The 7,012-nt window shown below is 41.5% G+C and overlaps 1 pseudogene; it reads right to left on the reverse strand.

Annotated features, from left to right (window-relative positions):
* Positions 1–880: 880 nt before the first annotated feature.
* LOC117299277 lies at positions 881–3,606 on the reverse strand (annotated as a pseudogene).
* Positions 3,607–7,012: the final 3,406 nt, after the last annotated feature.

The raw sequence follows: 7,012 nt of genomic DNA on the forward strand, positions 1-7,012 counted from the left end.
GCCTGCATTTCCTGCCAAGTTGCTTCAAAAGCTCTGCTGTGGTGTTCAGCGACCGCACTGCTCACTGTGGCTACTGGAGTTCTCGGGGGTAAATAAAGGTCATCATTCGTGAAGTTAGCAACTTGAACCAGTATTCTACCACTGCTTTCGACGGAGACTAGTGTAGGAGCTACAGCTAACCCATTTGGTATGTGGGTCACATCTACATCCAGCTGTTCTATTATGGCCTCGTAAGTCACATCAGTTGCAGCAGGTTTCACTGAACATTCTATCAGAAGGAGAGAGCTGGCGGGGACTAGGATGGGCTTGGACCCCACTGTTCGGACTTTACCTGCAATATCTGGCTGATGTACAGTGCCACTTCGCACTTCCTCGTAGAGAGCGAGTACATGAGCCCATTCAGGTCCGTCACTTTGTCTGTTCAACACCTCCAGGTAGTTTTGGCCGCTTGCATCTTGCCGTAACTTCTCTCGGATGTCCCTGAAGATGTTTGACCCGATCACTCCTGGTACTCTCCTCTTCCTCTCTGCAATCGATGTGCCTGTAGGGTCCTTGACCACCAGAAAACCCATGTTGATGAAAGAGTGGCCCAGCACTGTTAGTGGCAATTCAACATAGCCGAGGTAGGGAATGGCCAGACCTTGAGCACCGGAGATGCTGATGAACGCAGTCACATCTACTAATTCTGTCTCAGGAAAGTGTTCTCTGAAGAAAGATTCAGTAATCGTTGAAACTTGCGCTCCTGTGTCAAGTAGACAAAGCACCCTTGATGCACCAAGCTGGACGACAGATTCTGGACACTGCCCTACCGCTTTTCTGTAGATTGAGCCGCTATTAGTTAATTCTTGTGGGCCTGCCGTGTGGCTCTCAATGACAGGCCGTTCTAGTTTAACTGAGGGCCAGGCTTCTGGGGGACAAACTGCTGTGCTGGGGACTGCCGGGGGACAAACTGCTGTGCTGGGGGCTGCTGGGGGACAAACTGCTGTACTGGGGACTGCCGAGGAACGAACTGTTGGGGATCCCTGGTACCCTGACTCGTTCCTCCTGACGACGGGGATGCAGGGGCATGGGGACAGTCCCGCTTTAGATGACCTGTGGACTGGCAATTGTAGCAACGTCTGGGACCCTGACTCCAACGGTGAGCAGGTCGCTGCATGGCCTGTAAGAGTGCCTCAATCTGCTGCTGTTGCCGCTGCAGTTGTTCGCCCTGCCTTTCAAGAAGTGCCTTCATGCCATGTGCCCCATCTTCAGCCTTGACCTCCTGTACTGCTACTACCTTCTGGGTTTTGGCACGGCTGGTACCAAGCCACTCGATGGCACGGTCTCTAGCATCGAAGAAACTTAACTCTGGCGAATCAACATTCATGCGACGCAATTCTCTCTGTAGACCCTCATCATTAACTGCTTCGGCTAGCCTTCCCTTCAGTGTTTTATTTCTCGTAGCCTTGAAGGAGACATCCAGGCGGGCCATGGAATTAAACAATTCCATGAGCTCGAGGGAGAAACTCAGTAGATCTTCTCCTTGGCCTTGGCGGAAGGAGAAAAACTTCTGTTGGATCTGGGGGAGCGTCTCACCGTCACCAAAGACTTTCAGCAGTACACGGTAGATGTCGTCTGGACTCTTCACAGCATCACCTCTGCCAAGAATTTCTTGCCTAGCTTTGCCGGCAAGAAAATCGATGATAAACGCAGCACCGTCCTCCTCTCCGATCTGTCGAGCAGTCAACTGACCTTTGACATCACTGACCCACTCTTGGACAGATGGATCACTCGGTTTCTCCGGTTTCCCCCTGAAGCGTTCCAGCCGTCTCCCTGCTGCCACGTATATCTGTTCGCTGGTGGGGTAGTGGAGCTGACGCCTGCTGTGGCCTTCTCGCGCTCCTCCTTCTCTGCCTGAAGAGCTACCTTCATCGCCTCAAGCTCGGCCCGCAATTGCTCCATTCCCTCCATTCTTTGTTGAACCTCCTTAACTCACCGCACTGTAGCTGACTATCAACTGTCTCCACCTCCGACTAGACTGGGGTTGCTGTCTTTACGCCATCCTGTCTACGACGCCAAATGTGACACCGAGAAAATGTGACAAGATGCGGATGATGTACATTAACTCTGTCTTGTTCTTTTATTATGGCGTTAGCATAAACCCTGAAATGATACAAAATAGAATTTCCATATAAATACAATGCTTTAGGAAATACCAATCTGGCAAAGTAAATTATGAAAAGAACAATGATAATCCTCAGATAATCCAATGCAATCAAAAGAGATAAGTCGAACTCAATAACACAGTTTGCCTCTAACTGTAAAGTCAAGTTAAATTCCAAAATGAATTAATACAAGGCATGTAAATGCTTTAACTTGCAGAGACAAAATTAGGAAATAACTAAAGCAAATGTGGAAATAACTTCTTTCTCTATTTCTGCTCAATAAACCTTGAACTCAACTTAGTCCAATCACATCTTTATGAATAAAGAACTAATAAAGAACTTGAACCACAACCCTTAAGTTAATACTGATCAAAGAATAATCAAGAATGTACAAGGCAAGTGATTGCTTTGACTTGAGACTCTTAATTAATTAATTCACAAAACTTAGTCAGAGTGCATAGACTTGTTCTACAATAAACCTTAGAATTAATAAACCCAATAGCAGCACAATAACATTGCAGCTAGGCATTCCAAGACTTGTATAACGAAACATAAGCTCTGGCAGCACTTGTTTTAGACCGAATACATAATGAGTTTACAGTAGAGAATAGTAGCCTACTTCTCCCCAGTGTACTCTTATCAAGATTAACAATAAACAAAGAACCCAGTGTAAGACTAGAACATGCAGGCAACACACCAGTGATCACATATCAATTGCTTGACTGAACCTTATGTGGCAGTGTACACTAAAGGATGCTATATCGATAAGCTATGCTGCGCAGCAATACTGACTATCGATATGCTCACTTCCTAACCACAAACATCACCCAGCATACGCCCCAGTGCATTTCTACTCTCACACAAAGAGGCAACTGACATTGCACAATGCCAATGGTGGTACAGTAAGGAAAACCACACACCTCTGTATGAATACTTCTAGTCTAAGACAATGACAAAATAAGGAAAAGTTTGATCACAACACCCATAAGAGTGCTCTCAAACTAAATCAAATACAAATGAAACTAAAGCTATAAATGAACAATACAACTAATAGAAGTAACAATAAAGTGAACTTAATAGAGGAAACACTAAGAAATATCTGAAGGAGTTTAAACTAAGTTCCAAATCAAAAGTAACTTTCCCAACATTTAGAGACTAGAAAAGCAGTAACAAATCAACTTTAAAATACAATGTAAAATAGACTTACCCCAGCCTAGTCACTATAGATCATCATGAGGTGATCTTCCAAACTTCTCCTTTCTAACTTGTACCATGAAAAATGTATGAAATAGATGGAACTTTTGCCACAGAACAGATATCAATGTTGGCTGTACATGTGCTGTGGTATGAATGACTCACTACTTCTTGGAACAGATAAGCTAAACAATAGACAATGATAAGTGAGAGAGTCTTGAGATCAAGCGAGGGCGCTGCGCAAGGGCTATATGTAAATGACCTGTCACACTTTGTTTCACAGGAATTCAGGAACTCTGACTGTCTCTGGTGATACAGGGAGTTTTCGTCTGTGGAGAGGACACGATGGGTCTCTTTCTATTCCTGTTTATTGGTGGTAAGTCCAATGTTTGTTATTCTTTTTTTCAAATCTGCGTGTAAGTTTTGGGAAACACTTCAGAAGTCACGACGGATGCCCCTTCATCTGGGATTCAGTTAAATTTATCACAGAACTGATACAATTAAAACCGTATTTAGATTATCTTTCCTTCGATATTATAACGAATGTAAATTGACTGCATTTCCTTGTGACTCTATCTACCTTCGATATTATTATGAATGTAAACTGACTGCATTTACTTGTGACTTTTTTTGGTATTGGGTTAAGTAAACTGCATGAGACCCAACAAAATTGTAAATTATGAAAAAACATATAATTCCCAGATGTTAAGCCTTTAAAAATCTGAAGAGGGTTTGTTTCCATTCGAACGTTGTGCGCGCGATGTTTCGGACTGGAGCTCGATCCTAAAGTTATTGTATGTGAAATAAAACATGTGAATGACATCTTTGTATCTTAACTAATATTAGTAGGAAGCTGTTACTGTATAACAAACTAGTTCACTGATTCTAATTGCCGCGTACAATTGTCTTGAACCTTAATAAACCAAAATTCAAAATGCTGATACAAAATTGCGTGTTGTCAATCAGGTCAAACTGCTGTGCATCACTCGCAGTAGGGGCGTTGACAACAGTTCTGAGTGATTGGCTATCTTACAGCCGTAACATTTAATAACAGCTCCTTACACCTGCTTGTTATTCTTGTTATTTTGTAAATCTATTTGACACTCACTCACTCACCCATACTTGTTCTGCATACCATTTGAGCCCCTAGCACAAAACCCACATTTTGAGGAGATTTCAAATTGTACCTAAATTAAGGCCAGTGTCTTAAGTCTGTGTGTTACACACACACACACGAGACTCATTATAAGCTGATCTAAATTCATCAAATCACAAGAGGGCGTAACAGTTGAGGCGGATCAGTAAAATTTGAGGCCACATGTAACAGTGTTACATGGAACAATCTGCTTTAATCTAAAAGAGTACATGTAGCTAGCTGATAATTCAGCGGATTAATTTTACAATTAAACCCACTTTTCTAGTATATTTAAACCATTCTAAGCGATCATAGCCTATGAGTATAGCAGTTTATGAAGCTTGACAGTACTTTAATGTTTATTTCTAAATTGATCCCAAATCACTTCTCAAAATGGTTCCTTTTTCCACTTTGTTTGGTATCACAAGCAATAATACCAATATAAGCAGCAATTCACGGCCAGTAAATTTATAGCATGTAGATGTTTGGCCAGTCAATTCTTAGAATGTAGATAGCAATTGAATTCATAAAGCTTGGCCAGTCAATTCATGCCATGCTTGGCTAGTCAATTAATGGCAGGTGGATGATTGGCCAGTTAATTCTTAGAATGTAGATGAATGGCCAGTCAATTCATGGAGTAGATGCTTGGCCAGTCAATTCATGGCATGTGGATGCTTGGCCAGTTAATTCTTAGAATGTAGATGAATGGCCAGTCAATTCATGGGGTAGATGCTTGGCCAGTCAATTCATGGCATGTGGATGCTTGGCCAGTTAATTCTTAGAATGTAGATGAATGGCCAGTCAATTCATGGGGTAGATGCTTGGCCAGTCAATTCATGGCATGTAGATGCTTGGCCAGTCAGTTCATGGCATGTAGATGAAATGCCAGTCAATTTATGGCATGTAGATGCTTGGCCAGTCAATTCATGGCATGCAGATGCTTGGTCAGTCAATTTATGACATGCAGAAGCTTGGTCAGTCAATTGATGGGAAGTAGATGCTTGGCCAGTCGATTCATGGCAAGTAGATGCTTGGCCAGTCAATTCATGGCTTGTAGGTGTTTGGCCATTTAATTCATGACATGTAGATGCTTGGCCAGTCAATTCATGGCATGTGGATGCTTCAGCAGTTAATTCTTAGAATGTAGATGAATGGCCGCTCAATTCATGGCATGTAGATGCTTGGTCAGACAATTCATGGCATATACATGTAGATGCTTGGCCAGTCAATTCATGGCATATAGATGCTTGGCCAGTCAATTCATGGCATATAGATGCTTGGCCAGTCAATTCTTAGAATGCAGACGCTTGGCAAGTCTATTTATTGCATGTTGATGATTGAATAGTTGTCTAGTTTGCTGCAGTTTGAGTCAGTCTCCTCATCCATTCATTTGATATAGCTTGAAGCTGTGAAAAACAAAAAGTTATGTATTTCAGATTCAGATGAACTTACATTTTTGGTCTGATGTGTCCAGTTTGATTAATATCATTTTTATGTGACTGAAATATTTAAACCTAACTAAAAAACAAATCCTTTGGTGACATGGCATTCAGTTAGACATTTACAGTTTAAGTGTATGTTCTTACAGAGATCAATATCTGTAATATTGTACATAAGCAAATCACTAAGAGTACAAAACAATTTGTATTTAGTATTAAAAAATATAATGAATAGGGTAGATGGCCTTAGCTTTCGATCCAATCCGGACCTTCTTCAGAGGCATAAAACAAGTACAAACAAATACATATCCATTTATAGAAAAAGAGAGGGGGAAAGGGATTAAGGAAAGGATCCAGAAAGAAGCGGGAAAATAACAGCCAATCAAAGTTCCTATTTCAGAAACAATATTGGTGGCTATGAACCAATAGGAGTGGAGTGGCGAGGACAAAGGATGTTTAGAATGAAAGGAAGGGTTACTGGACCATAAAAGTGGTAAAAGTATTGTTCGACAACAATGCAGGGAGACATGAAAGGGTAGGATTAGAGAGCAAGTTGCATCATGATGCAACTAACAATGGTCAATTAATAAGAATAGCAAGATCAAAGGTATGATGATTTTAAAAATAGGTATGAGGGACCTGTGGAAAAAAGGGGGGGGGGGGTTACTTACATCAGATAGTTACAGTGATGAATTTATAAAAACAACTTTAAACTAGGTTAATTTATACTTTATGTACAGAATATATACAACATATAAGTTCTTAGGCAGAAGTGAAGTGGAGGGTAATGAGAAGTTATTTAACACCAGTGTTTATGTTAAGTCCAAAGGGTTTGACTGTCTTGAGTTGGTGAATCCAGTGTGATTCTCTATTCTTGCGGTGTGTGTCATCACCATTGCAAGCTTCAATCACCAGAAGTTCAACATCAATGACACTATGATTGGGGCTGTTGAAGTGGATAGAGACTGGGTACGGTTTCTTAGTCTTTATGGAAGAGACATGATTCGCAAAGCGAAGACTAAGTTTGGTCTTAGTCTCTCCCACATATTGTAGCCCACATCTCTTACATGATATGACATAGACTACATTAGACGTGCTGC

Source organism: Asterias rubens, chromosome 14, assembly GCF_902459465.1.
Source record: "Asterias rubens chromosome 14, eAstRub1.3, whole genome shotgun sequence".
NCBI lineage: Eukaryota > Metazoa > Echinodermata > Asteroidea > Forcipulatida > Asteriidae > Asterias > Asterias rubens.